Source organism: Phocoena sinus, chromosome 21 (assembly GCF_008692025.1).
Source record: "Phocoena sinus isolate mPhoSin1 chromosome 21, mPhoSin1.pri, whole genome shotgun sequence".
NCBI classification, from domain to species: domain Eukaryota; kingdom Metazoa; phylum Chordata; class Mammalia; order Artiodactyla; family Phocoenidae; genus Phocoena; species Phocoena sinus.
The window spans coordinates 34,442,678-34,457,441 of NC_045783.1; the positions used below are offsets into that span (position 1 = coordinate 34,442,678).

The window sequence follows — 14,764 nt, forward strand, 5'->3', positions numbered from 1 at the left end:
GAGGGAATAAGTGGACTATAAATTAGGTGTCTTGAGATTGAATACTAGTTCTCACGTTTCGCCCCTGTACAGTCACATCGATGGGGGCCAGCTTTTATTGGTTGGTGACTGTACAAGGCATTGTGTTAAGAACTTCCTCTGTCATTTCGTTTGATCATCACAAGAAGAGGCCCGAGGAATGCTTGAGCCAGGATCTGTTGGGTCGGGCTGTGGTCACAACCCCACGTGAGATTACTCCGTGGTCTCAACACGCCTCTGCCATCTCAGCCCAGGGTTGGGTACCAGAGGGGCTTTGGAATCGTGGGTGCATGGGCTTTTCACTCTCCACACCTGGACCGCACGAGCCTATATCTGCTCACATTTCATTGGTCAGAACTGGTCATGTAGCGCCATCCAGCTGCAGGTGGCCAGGAGGCGAGCCTTCTGTGCACTGGGAAGGTTGAGCCGGTGGAGGGGGGGACCAGAAACTGGTGTATAATGACAATGGCTCTCATAGGTCCATTGTACAGATGGTGAAACCGAGCCCAGAGAAGATGGGTTACTGGTCCAAAGTCACACAGCTGGAATATGGCAGAGCAAGGCCTGGGACTTAGGTTTGTTGCCTCCAAAGCCCATATTTTTAACCACCATGCAATACTGCCTTTCTTAAGGAGATTAATTTTCTTCCTCAGAAAACTTGACCTTAGTGAGGTGGTAAATAATAAAAGTACTGGGTTCAGGGTTGGGTGCTCGGTTTATGGGACGGATTCCCTCACTGGCTGTCTTTGCCACTTGTCTGGGTGACTTCCTCCGATGGGAATGATAATTACCATGACGGTGATCTAAAGTACTGCCTATAGTGCACCCGGAGAGGCATAAAGATGTGATGCTGTTACTGCTGGCACTGCAGTCAGCTGGTCGTGCGTGGGTTTTTCACATGTAGTAGCTTCAAGATTCTTACAAGGAAACAAGCAGACTTTTAAAATAATCTTGGTACATTTAGTTGTTTTCATTGTATGAGAATATCCTATAGATTACAAAATAAAGCTTAAAGCTTTCAGGCATTTCATTAGACTGAAATGATGCTAAGTTGCAACTAATTTTATAAACTCTCACCTTTTAATCCCCCTTCATCTCATCTTTTCGTTATATCAGTTTTCAAAAACTGTTCTTTTTTTAAAAATTAATTTTATTGAAGTGTAGTTGTTTTACAAAGTTGTATTCATTTCTGCTGTACAGCACAGTGAGTCAGGTATACACATATATACATTCTTTTTCATATTCTTTTCCATCGTGGTTTATCACAGGCTATTGAATATAGTTCCCTGGGCTCTACAGTAGGACCTTGTTGTTTCAAGAACTATTCTTTTAAAATTGAGTGTTCCAAAGATCACTTCTAGATAATGCAAATGGATATATCCCTGTAAATCCAGGACACTGTAATATTTTGCCATCTGTTCACGGCAAAGGGAGGGGGTCAAAGCAGTTGCGTGTTGTCTGTGGCCTAATTAAGAAAAGCAGCCTTTCTGGGTCTGGGAGGAGTGGGAAACTTTTTTTGTCAGAAGTGTTAAATCACTGACCCGGCTTCCAGTCGCCCACACTTGGTGTGATTGTGGTTCTCAATACTTGCTCCCACTTTGGGGACCTCCCAAGCTTGGTGTCTTATGTGCATCTCTCTTCCTGACCCCTGCACCCCTACCCAGCTCATGCTGGGATGCGCGGCTCCGGGACCCCGACTGTATGTCACGTTGCTTCAGATGTGATGTCATAGATTTTTACAATCCTCTGACTTCTTCCTGGCAGTGGCTCAAACTGCAATGAATAATCAGATTAGAAAAGAAAAAGCTTTCTGTGGAAATTTGGGAGCAAAATTCCCAATTAAAAAAATACCCAGCATATTTTTCTCAGAGCCCATTGTATAGATATGTTTGGCCCTCACTGTTTAAATATAACCCTTCTAACCCACGGGCAAGTTAGCTGTGACCCTCTCCTCTCCCGTTTGGACATAAAGCCTGTGATTGTTGATTGTTCTGCAGTTGGGTCATTTGAAAATGAGATTTCAATTAAGTAGAATATTTCCATTACAGGATAGCAGGCCTTTTTAACTTTGTACTTTTATAAGGGCTAGGAAAACATTTACACTCACTCCCGATTTTCCCTTTTCAGAGTCCTGAATAGACAGGGCAGATTCATTAGAGAATACATCATGATGACACATCCCTTTATTGGTGAGCCATAAAAGTTCAGGAAAAGAACACAAAAGTAGGCATTTATAGTTTAAAAAAGCCTTTGTCAAATTATGTATGTGGTGGTTGTAGCTGACCTTGGAGTTACATAAGGCTTTGTATGTGCTTTTATATCTGAATGTGGTCTATAAAAGTGATGATAACGCATTGACTTTACAAAATACCTTCGCAGAGGCCCAGCTCAGCTCTTTCACTGTATCTCTCAGCGGGGGGAGTAGCAGTCTGCGGCCCCTCCTCTCTATTCCTGCTCTTTTCTGTCCACTTACATAATCACTTCTTGCAAAGATCTCCTAAAACTGTTTGAATTCCAGGTGGGTCAGTCTTTTGTGCATTTAGATTTCATTCAATTATAATAACTTCCAAGTACCCTTTTATTATTCTTTTCTTTATTATTCCCTTTCCAATTCCTCCAGTTTCTTTTACTTCACTTTGTGATAACAGTTTTGATGCTTCTGAGAACCATAAGTAATTAGAACAATGAGCCATGTGAGAGCAGGAGTCTTACAACGCAGAGGGAAGAAGGGTAGGTCTGGGGTCAGGTTGAGCCCAAAGTCAAGTAGGCCTCATTGGGGCGTGGCTGCCACGCTGGGCAAGGCGTGTCCATTTCTCCCCTACAGGTTGTCCTTGTCAGTCTCTCATCTCTGCCGTGCCATCTCGGTAGACATTAGGGCAGGGCCTGGCCGGGGTTGGTCTCTCTTAGGAGCTGATACTGGAGCTGACGCCTGAAGGGTGGGTGGACCCTGCGATGCTGAGAGACGGGGGAGGGAATTTCAGGCACAGAGAAGGTTTCAGCACGCGTTATTAAGTGGGAAACACAAGGGAAATCTTACTCAGTGCCTGCTCTCAAGGAACTGACAGTTTAGGCTGTTCCTCAAGCCAGTAAGCTTGATTCACTGCCACTTCCTGCCTTCCTGAAACTGATCCCCCCAGTAACCCCCATTCTCTGGCTTCAGTTAAACTAGCTGTCTCTTTCAACTTGCACTTGGGCTCCAGATAACCTTGAAGGACCTGTTTAACTGATTCCTTGGGCCAACATCAGCTAATGTCTGCAAGAGACACCAGTCTGGGACCTTTGTTAACAAATAGCAACAAAAAAACTGGTCAGGTTAATTTAGACTAGACTCTCATACCATGGGCATAATTCTTAAGTTGTCATTATCTTTGTCAGATGCAGGTGATGCTAAGAAGTCAACCCTGCAGCAGCAGTTGACAAACTGATTCCTAGTTATTTGCTTTCCCTCCTGTTACCTTTTTAAAACTTTAGCCTCAGTTTTACAATTAGCTCAGCCCTGAAGGGAAGCTGCTTACTGCATGTGCTGCATTAGACCTAATTTGCAAGGAATAATATTAACACTATCTGTAGGCTTATTTTCCCACATATGCATGTGACCACATAACCATTCTGCTAACATTCAGTTTTAAATGTTTCCATTTAAAATATCAGCCTTTGGGGGGAATAACCGAGACCTAACAGAAGGGAAAATAAGGCTTATGACATTATCATACAAAAAAGAGAACATTATCATAAAATGTAAAGAAAAATGGTAAAATAAAAATCTTACCAACTGCATATGGTAAATAAAAAAGAATGATTGTGGCTATTACTAAATATTAAAATCACCAACTTTAACTTGGAAAAATAAAAGGTTTCTCATGGAAAAGAAGGGGGTGATTTGGTTGCATATGAACAAGAAAGAGAACCTTTAAGGCAGAACAATTTCCTTAAGACGTTTTAATTAATTAGTTAATTAATTTTTGCTGTGTTGGGTCTTCGTTTCTGTGTGAGGGCTTTCTCTAGTTGCGGCGAGCCGGGGCCGCTCTTCATTGCGGTGCGCGGGCCTCTCACCGTCATGGCCTCTCTTGTTGCGGAGCACAGGCTCCAGATGCGCAGGCTCAGTTGTTGTGGCTCATGGGCCCAGTTGCTCCACGGCATGTGGGATCTTCCCAGACCAGGGCTTGAACCCGTGCCCCCTGCATTGGCAGGCAGATTCTCAACCACTGCGCTACCAGGGAATCCCTCTTTAAGACGTTTTAATGAAAACAGATGATGCAATGTAAGTCATTGCTTTCTTTAATGAATGATACATCTGAAACCATTGTCTCATGGATTCTGATTATCCTACGAAAGCATCCATATCCAAGTGGTATAAAATGATGCATTAAGTAATAAAGGTAAAAAACTTCATAAAACCTCCAAGAAGGACTCTCCTGCTCTTCTTGTTGAACAGAGAATTCTAGAAGGATGTTATAAAGATCTGCCTAAAGTTAGGGAAGTGCTGTTGGCTGTGCATATATGGCACCAGTGAACCTCAATTGCTGTGAACGCCGATTTTGGCCAGACATGTTGTGTTGTTCAGCTGTATTAAAAATAACAAACCAATGTGCTTTTATGGACCTGTCAATACATTTCAGATTCAAAAAAACATAGAATATAAAAAAGTCAGCCCTTTTCTATGAAGTGGCCCAACACTATGCCAAAGTGGTGCTGATTTCAGAGGTATTTTCTCTGGGGTTCTGGCAGATCCTGATTTTTAACTCCTTTGGATAAATACCCAGAAGTAGGATTGCTGGATCATATGGTAGTTCTATTTTTACTTTTTTGAGGAACCACCATACTGGTTTCCATAATGGCTGTACCAACTTGCATTCCCACCAACAGTGCACTAGGGTTCCCTTTTCTCCACATCGTCGCCAACATTTGTAATTTGTGTTCTTTTTGATTCTAACTGGTGTGAGGTAATACCTCATTGTGGTTTTGCATTACCCTAATGATTAGTGATGTCAAGCACCTTTTCATATAACTATTAGTCATTTGGATGTCTTCTCTGGAAAATCAGTTAGTCCACTGATTTAAAAAGAATTATTTATTTATTTGTTTATTTTTGGCTGTGTTGGGTCTTCGTTGCTGCACGTGGACTTTCTCTAGTTGTGGCGAGCAGGGGCTACTCTTCATTGCGGTGCACAGGCTCCTCATTGCGGTGGCTTCTTTTGTTGCGGAGCACGGGCTCTAGGCACCTGGGCTTCAGTAGTTGTGGCATGCGGGCTTGGTAGTTGTGGCTTGTGGGCTCTAGAGCGCAAGCTCAGTAGTTGTGGTGCACGGGTTTAGTTGCTCCACGGCATGTGGGATATTCCTGGAGCAGGGCTTGAACCAGGGCCCCCTGCATTGGCAGGCAGATTCTTAACCACTGCACCACCAGGGAAGCCCTCCACTGATTTTTTAATTGAGTTGTTTGGGTTTTTGCTATTGATTTATATGAATTCTTTGTATATTTTGGATATTAAGCCCTTATCAGATCTATGATTTGCAAATATTTTCTCCCATCTGGTAGGTTGCTTTTTCATTTTGTTGATATGCAGAAGCTTTTTAGTTTGATATAGTCCCACTTATTTATTTTTGCTTTTGTTGCTTGTGCTTTTGGTGTCATGTCCAGGAAATTGCTGCCAAGACCAATGACAAGGAGCTTTTTCCTCTTTGTTTTCTTCTAGAAGTTTTGTGGTTTTATATCTTAAATTTAAGTCCTTAATCCATTCCAGGTTCATTTTTGTGAGTGGTGCACATTCTTCTGCATGTGGTTATCCAGTTTTCCCAATGCCATTTATTGACAAGACTGTCCTTTCCACATTGTGTATACTTGGTGTCTTGTCAAGTATTAGTTGACCGTATATGCATGGGTTTATTTCTGGGCTTCCAATTCTGTTCCATTGGTCTATGTGTCTACTTTTATGCCAGTACCATGCTGTTTTGATTACTACAGCTTTGTAGTACAGTTTGAAATCAGAACGTATGATGCCTCTAGCCTTGTTCTGCTTTACCAGAATTGTTTTGGCCATTTGGGGGTCTTTTGTGGCTCCATACAGATTTTAGGATAGTTTTTATATTGCATGAAAAATATCATTGGAATTTTGAGAGGAATTGCTTTGACTCTGTAGATGGCTTTGGGTAATAGGAACATTTAAACAATATTAATTCTAAACCATGAACATGGAATATCTTTCCATTTGTGTCTTTTTCAATTTCTTTTATCACAGTCTTATAGTTTTCAGTGTACAGATCTTTCACCTCCTTGGTTAAATTTATTACTAAGTATTTTATTGTTTTTAATACTACTGTGAATGGGATTGTTTTCTTTATTTCTTTTTTAGGTGTTTTGTTGTTAGTATGTAGAATCGCAACTGTTTTCTTTTTTTAATATAAATTTATATATTTATTTATTTTTGGCTGCATTGGGTCTTCATTGCTGCGCATGGGCTTTCTCTAGTTGTAGTGAGTGGGAGCTACTCTTCGTTGCGGTGCACGTTGTTGCAGAGCATGGACTCTAGGTGCGTGGGCTTCAGTAGCTGTGGCACGTGGGCTCAGTAGTTGTGGCTCGTGGGCTCTAGAGTGCAGGCTCAGTAGTTGTGGTGCATGGGCTTGCTCTGCTCTGTGGCATGTGGGATCTCCCCAGACCAGGGCTCAAACCTGTGTCCCCTGCATTGGCAGGCAGATTCTTAACCACTGTGCCACCAGGGAAGTCCCTCACAACTGTTTTCTATGTGTTGATTTTGTAACCTGCAACTTTACTGAATTAGCTGATTACTTCTAGCACTTTTTTTTGGTGGAGTCTTTAGATTTTTAAAATGTAAGATCATGTTATCTGCAAACAAGGTCACTTTTACTTCTTCCTTTCCTACTTGGATACCTCTTATTTCTTTTTCTTACCTGATTGCTCTGTCTAGGACTTCCAGTACTAGGTTGAATAGGAGTGGTGTTGGTGGGCACCCTTTTCTTGCTTCTGTCATTACAGGAAAAGCTTTCAGTCTTTCACCATTGAGAATAATGTTGGCTGTGAGTTTGTCATATATGACCTTTATTGTGTTGAGGTACGTTCTTTCTGTACTCAGTTTGCTAGGAGTTTTACCATGTGAGCCTGTTGTGTTTTTATCAAATGCTTTTTTCTGCATTTATTGAGATGAATACATAATTTTTATCTTTGATTCTGTTAATGTGGTGTATCACATTGGTTGTCTTGTGTATGCTGAAATCCCACTTGATCATGCTGTGCATTAGTTTTGTAAGGATGCCACACAAATTACCACAAGCTGAGTGGCTTAAAACAACAGAAATGTATTGTCTCACAAATCTGGAGGTCAGATGTCTGAAATCTGTAAGTCTGAAAGCTGTGGGCAGGACCATGCTCCCTTTGAAGCCTGTAGGGGACAGTTCTTCCTTCCCTTTTCCTAGCTTCTTGTAGTGGTGTTGATTCTTGGCCTTTCTTGGCTTTCAGCTGCATCTTTCAATCTCTCCAATATCTGTCTCTGTTGTCATGTGCTCTCCCTGTGTCTGCACATCGCCCTCTTATAAGGACTCCAGCCATACTGGATTAGGGACCCGTCCTATTCCATTGACCAGTTGATTCCAGTGAGGTGACCTTATTGCATCTGAAAAGACCTTGGTTCCAAATAAGTCACATTCTGAGGTACTGGGTATTAGGGCTTCAATATATCTTGTTTTGTTTTTGTTGGGAAGGAGGGACACAATTCAACCCATAACTATATGCTAGAAAATTTTCCATCTTTGGTGTGGATGGGATTAGTATGTTTATTAAGCTATGGGTGTAAAAGGAACGAGTGAATTACAAAAATCTTCCAGTTACTTGTATTACGTTAAACATCTGTACCTATCCTGTCCTGGAGACTTCACAACATGATTAGTGAGGGTATGTGGTTGACCTGGGAAAGACACCTCAATTCAGCATGGTAATCAAATATGCTCTGGGTCAAAATTCCCTCTCTGGCAATTTTAAATAAGTTAGACTATATTCTACTTTTACTAGCCCCAAAACTCCCCTTAAAGAAGCTTTCAGCAGAATGCATAGTCACTCTGCTTAGGTTGACAGCAAAATAATGGGGAGAATTTTCTTAGCATTACCGAAGTGTGGGTGTTTCAGCTTTTACTTGAAGGTTCTTACACTAGAGGTGTTGCCATATAAAATATGGGGACACCTAGCATCAGTTCTTGTAGGTAGCCAGTGGTTAAAAACAGAAGTATTTGAATGTATCCTCCAAAAATGCATCCTCAAAATGCAAAGAAAAGGTATTCCACATGTTAGGTTTATTCCTGGCAAATTCTTTTCTGATGCTTCTCTTAAATGTTTTGCCATTTGGTTTGGAAAAGTTTTCAGGCATCTTTGCCACCTCATCATGGACTATTTCCAAGGCTTTTGAGGAGCTGCCATAAACAGCAGATCCAGAGTTGAGGATAAAGCACTTGTTTTATATGGGTTATATCATGCCTATTAAGAATGGCAACATAAAATGGGCTGTTTAAAAATTTAAGGTGCCAGTAGTTTTTCAAGGTAGATGTGTTATGTGACTTTTGATTATGTTGTTTCATATGGCAAGTTCACGTGGATGCAAAAAAATATGAAATTGAATTACTTCTTTCTTCAAGAATTTTTTTGCACTTTATTGCCCAAATCTTTGTTGAGTTAATGAACTTATCAAAACCATTATATCAACATGCAGGTGTGAAATGCTGCTTTGACATAAATATAATAAGAGAATATCTTTAACTGTGAAAATTCAAGCTATAGCAGGTGTAATAATATACAGTAAAATCTTTCTTCCCATTATTCTGGTGCTCTAGTTTCCATAAAAAGTGTTAGAGAACATCTGGACAAGCTATAGAAGAAGGAAAACCCAGCCCTCCCTCCCCTTCCCTCTCCACAAGTTATGGTGTCTTAGAAATAGTACAAAGCAATTTAGGACTGCACAGTGTTTAAATCTGAGAACTGTGTTAAAGCAAGTCCAGGAATGTCAGAGGAAATGCCTGTATGTGGCAAGTGGTCACTAGAAGACATTTTTTTTTTTAATCTTTAAACTTCGGGTGTCCTCCTGCCTTTGAAAGTTCATCTTAGTATATTAACGATGAACAGACAAATTTTGCTTTGGCTTTTTCAAGCTCAGTGTATTTCAAGTTCCAAGTCATACCAACCTTGCCTTCAGCAATAGGAATTAATTGTTTTAAAGATTTTTTTTCTCTCTCTCAAGGTAGCCTTTTTGTGTGATTGGAATTTCTGAGAATGACCATTATGGGCTAAATCCTGGCAGTTTATTATGCAGTTTATTAGAACTTGCTTTTTTACTTTAGGGAGTTGAACATTGTGCTTTTAAAAAATATATACTTGGTTTAAAATAACACTGAGATACCACTCCAGACCATTAGAATGGATGAATCTAAAACACGGACAACACCAAGTGCTGGCGAGGATGTAGACCAACAGGAACTCTCATTTGTTGCTGGTGGGGATGCAAAATGGTACAGCTGCTTTGGAGACAGTTTGCAATTTCTACAAAGCGAAACATGTTTTCACCACATGATCCAGCAGTCATGCTCCTAAGTGTTTTCCTAATGGATTGAAAACTAGGTCCACACAAAAACATGCACACAAACATTTCTAGCACTTTTATTCATAATTGCCCCAAATTGGAACAAATCAAAAAGTCCTTCATCAGTGAATGGATAAACTATGGTAAAACATACCATGGAGTATTGATTACTCAGTGATAAAAATAAAGGAGCTAATGATGGACACACATCCATATACATCTGTCATAACCTGGTGAACCCTAAGTCAAAGTGTGGACTTCAGTTAATAATAATGTATCAGTATTGGTTCATCAATTACAACAAACACACCATACTAATACAAGTTGTAAACTGTGAATGTGTGGGGAGAGGGGGTTTGTGGGAACTCTCTGTACTTTCTGATCTATTTTTCTGTAATCCTAACACTGCTCTTAAGAAAAAAGTCTATTAAAAAAATCTCTCAGGTCATGAAAAGACATGGAGGAACCTTAAATGCACATAGCTAAGTGGAAGAAGCCAGTCTGAAAGGGTTGCAGACTGTGTGATTCCAACTCTGTAACATTCTGGAAAAAGCAAAACCCTGGAGGCAGTAAAAAGATCAGTGGTTGTCAGGGCTTGGGGTGGGAAAGGATGAACAGGCAGAGCACACAGGATTTTTAGGGCAATGAAACTACTCTGTGTGGTTTTGTGATGGTGGATGTGTGTCATAATGCAGTTGGCGGAGCCCATAGACTCTGTAAGCAAGAGTGAGCCTTAATGCAAAGTGTATTAATACTAATGTATCCATATTGGTTCAGCAGTTGTAACGAATGTTTCACAGGAATACAAGATGTGAGTAATAGGGGCAACTCCGTGGGGTGGTTGGGAATATATGGAAACTCTGTACTCTCTGCTCAATTTTTCTGTAAACCTAAATCAGCAAAAAGGGAACTGAAATTCAAATTTCGGTGTCCATAAATGAAATTTAATTGGAGCACACACACATAAATACACAACTGCGGCACTTTGGTGGATGCCTCTTCTGACATGGTAACCGTGGCTGCATCACTGTCTATTAATTTAAAAAATCAGCAAAAAGTGAAATGAAATTCAAATTTCGGTGTCCATAAATGAAATTTTATTGGAGCACACACACATAATCAGGCTGAAGAAGACCATCTGCATCACCGTCTGCATAGGCTGGATGGGAGGAGTCCTCCCAGGGGCGTTTGTTCTGAGGTGGCCTCCCCTGGGCTGCATTAGTTCTGTTTTGAAATCTTCCCGTGGTTCTCTCCGCAGCCCCCGAGTCGCTTCCCACGCCCAACCCGAGGGGGCAGCCCAGGTTCTCATCTAGAAGGCGGGAGTCATTGTTCTTCCTTTTTCTCTCAAGGTTTCTTCTCATTCGACTTGACACCCACAGGGATGTTGTAAAGAGGATGATAATCAGAAACATGGGTTAACTTTCTGGATGAATCGAGCTCCTGAAAGATCAGCCTGGTAGGTATCAGGGGAAATGGAGCCGATGTAAAACCAGGTTTCCACACTTTGAGGGATAGATATTTTTGCAGCTGGAAAGGACCATAATTGATTTTTTTCTTTTCTAATGCCAGCAGGCAGAGGACTCTTCAAGTCCTTACTTCTTTGAACCTAGCAGAGTGTGTTATGTAGTGGAAAAGTCTGGGCTTGAAGGCAGAAAAACATGGGCTTGAACCCCACATGTTCATCCTGGCAGCTGAGGGGCTTAGGGTGGAACTCAGCCTCTCTGAAGCTCAGTTTCCTCATCTGTGAAATGGACCGGCCACACCTACTTTATAACCAGCTGATTCAATCAGATAGCATGTATTACGTGCCCTCCACGGGGCCTGCACAGCACGGGGGTGGGGGACTGTCCACACAGGTTTAATAGTGAGCAGGGTGAACTGCCAATTTCATGCTTTCCTCCTCGAAGGTCTCGGAAGAGTCATCTCCCTCTAATCTGTCCTAGTTTTCTCCCTCCTCACGTGGTCGGGAAGATGTTTTTTAATGTCAAACTAAACTGTCTTTTTTCAGTGTAAGTCTCCTTTCCTTTGTCCCATATCCTCTGGACAGTCTCTCAAGAGCCTTCATCAAGGTGGTAATTAAACCACCTTCCTGACTTTCTCTAGATTAAATCACCTCAATTCCTCTAACTGATCGATGCCCCTTTGAAAGTGTCCCTTCCCTCTCTCCAGCACCTCCTCAGTCCATAGAGACATGTGGGTCAAAAGGGACCATGTGTCCTTCTGGACACACACAGAGCAGCGAAGAATGACCACTCTGGGGCCTTTCCTGTTGTGTCCATTGTACTCTCTTTGTGTCCTTTTTCTTTTCCTTCCATATTATTGACTCCTGTGCCGACCTTTCCTTTTTTTTTTTAAATACTGCTTATTAGCTAAGGCTCTGGGGCTGGCCTTCCTGGGTCTGAGTCCCACCTCTTTTACTTACCTAGCAACTGCATCCTTGCCCAAAGTACTTAACTTTTCTGAAACTCATCTGTAAACTGTGATGAACACAGTGTCTACTGTAAAGATTCAACTAGTTAATGTGTGGATAAATATAAAGTTCTCAGAATAGTACGGCTACACAGAGAGTACGCAACAAATATTAGCTTTTTTTTTTTTTACATTTTGTTTTGAAATCATTGAGACTCACAAGAAGTTGAAGAAATATTATAGAAAGTTCTGAATCCACCCCAGCTTCATCTAATGATAATATCTTCCATAATGATAATGCTTTATCAAACCCAGGGAACTGACATTGCTATAACACTACAGATCTTACTCGGATTTCACCTGTTTTCCATGCTTTCTTTTGTGTGTTCATGTGTATGTGTGTACAGTTCTATGAAAGTTCATGACACGCCTTTGTGTAACCACCACCCCGGTCAGGATGCAGAATTGATCCGTTTCCACAGTGGCTGTCCCAGCGCCGTCACACCCTCCCCCCAACCATCCCCCGGCAACCAAGCGTCTGTTCTCCATCGCTCTTGGAGAACGTCGTACAAGGGGAGATCATACCTTTTGGGATGGGTCTTTTTCACTCAACATAACGACCTTGAGGGCCATCCAGGTTGTTCGAGAGGTGGCAGTGCCTGACTTTTCACTGCTGAGTAGCAGCCCATTGTATGGATGCCCCAAGTTTGTTCTTCCATTGACTGCTGGAAAGACGTTCAGGTTGTTGGCAATTCTTTGGCTATTACAAACAAAGCTGCTATTAAAATTCATGTCCATTTTGTGTGAGCGTGTTTTCATTTCTCAAAGGATAAATACCTAAAATTGTGATTGCTGAGTCATATGTGAAGTGTATGTTTAACTTAAAAAAAAAAAGAAGTCAAGCTATTTTCTCTAGTGGCTGTACCATTTTACATTTCCACCAGCAATGGAGACATCCGGTTTCTCTGCATTGCCGTTTTTTATTTTTGCCATTCTAATAGCTGTGAAGTGGTATCTCACTGTGGCTTTAATTTGCATTTCCCTAAAGGCTAGTGACTCTGGACATCTCTTCATGTACTTATTTGTCATCTGTATATTCTCTTTGGTGATGGTCTGTTTTCAAGTCTTTTGCTTATTTAAGAAATTGGATTCTTTATGTTCTTACTACTGAGTTTAGAAAGTTCATATATTCAGCATACAAGTCCTTTGTCAGATACTTGATTTGCAGATATTTTCTTCCTTTTTGTGGCATCCTGTTCGCTGGATGTTTTGCAGAGTGAAAGTTTTTAATTCATTGATTTTTTCTTTTATTGATCATGCCTTTGTTATGTCTGAGATTTCTTTGCCTAACCCTAAATTATAAAGGTTTTCTCCTATGTTTTTTCCTAAAAGCTTTATATTTTTAAATTTTACATTGAGATCTAGGATCTATTTTGATTTAATTTTTGTTTAAGTTATGAGGTTTAGATTGAAATTCTTTCCTTCTTTTTGTATATGGATAAACAATTATTCCAATGCCATTTGTTAAAAGCACTATACTCCCTCCATTCAGTTGCTTTCGTGCCTTTGTAAACAGATTCATCGGCCATACTGACGCAGAGCTATTTCTGGGGTCCAAAATCTGTTGTATTGATCTACCTGTTTGTTCCTCTGCCAATAAATCCCACACTGTCTTGATTACTGCAGTTATAGAGTCAGTCTCAAAATTGGGTATTGTGATTCCTCTCTCTGTATTCTTCTTTTCCAAAGTTGTTTTTAGTTATTTTAGTTCTTTTGCCTTCCCCTATTAATTTTAGAAGCAGCTCATCTTTGTTTAAAAAAAAAAAAAAGCCTTGCTGGAGTAAGCTGTTGTTTTAAATGTTCCTATTACTTTTTTCATTCTGTATTTGTTTTATTGCCTCACTTTACAGTTCTCACATTATCATAGAACCAAAGTGGGCTTTAAAGATCATTTAGCCTGGGACTTCCCTGGTGGCGCAGTGGTTAAGAGCCAGCCTGCCAATACAGGGGAGCCCGGGAAGATCCCACATGCCGTGGAGCAACTAAGCCCGTGTGCCACAACTACTGAAGCCTGCGCGCCTAGAGCCTGTGCTCAGCAACAAGAGAAGCCACCGTGGGCTTCCCTGGTGGTGCAGTGGTTGAGAGTCCGCGTGCCGATGCAGGGGACATGGGTTCGTGCCCCGGTCCAGGAAGATCCCACATGCCGCGGAGCGGCTGGGCCCGTGAGCCATGGCTGCTGAGCCTGTGCGTCCGGAGCCTGTGCTCCGCAATGGGAGAGGCCACAACAGTGAGAGGCCCACGTACCACACACAAAAAATAGACTGAGATCTCAGGACAGCACATCTTGAGGGGAGCAGACCTCTTCACTACTTTCAGTGGATAGATCAAAAGATGCCCTTTTGATTTAGAGGTTTTTCTGTCTGGAAGGATTTATATTCTCATTATCATTCAGTGCTAAGTAGTTTTTGATGATGAATTATTTAAAAGTTTATTGGTTAATATCCAGACACCTGGGGATTTTTCAGTTCTGTTCTTGATTTCTGGCTTAATTTTACTGTGATCAGTGAATGCACTCAGTGTAATTTCCATCTTTAGAGATTTGCTGAGACATGCTTTCTGGCCCAGCATGTGGTCAGTTGTTGTAAACACTCTATTTATTCCTGAAAAGCATGCGTATCCTACAGTTGTTGAGTGTTCAAGAGTGTTAATAGCATTGTTTAATTTAAAAAAATGTGTCAGACCAACTTTATACTGCTTACAAG

General features: G+C 41.2%; 1 protein-coding gene across 6 annotated transcripts in view; it reads left to right on the forward strand.

Moving 5' to 3' along the window:
* CSGALNACT1 (chondroitin sulfate N-acetylgalactosaminyltransferase 1) overlaps window positions 1-14,764 on the forward strand; it is a 322,544-nt gene that overhangs the window by 111,761 nt on the left and 196,019 nt on the right. Inside the window, exon 1 of one of the 6 annotated variants that reach the window (XM_032618632.1) lies at window positions 10,953-11,049. The exons of the other annotated variants lie outside the window; for them this stretch is intronic. The gene's annotated coding sequence lies outside the window, so the exon portion shown is untranslated. Of the gene's footprint in view, window positions 1-10,952; window positions 11,050-14,764 lie in introns of those variants that run through there. 6 annotated transcript variants of the gene reach the window in all.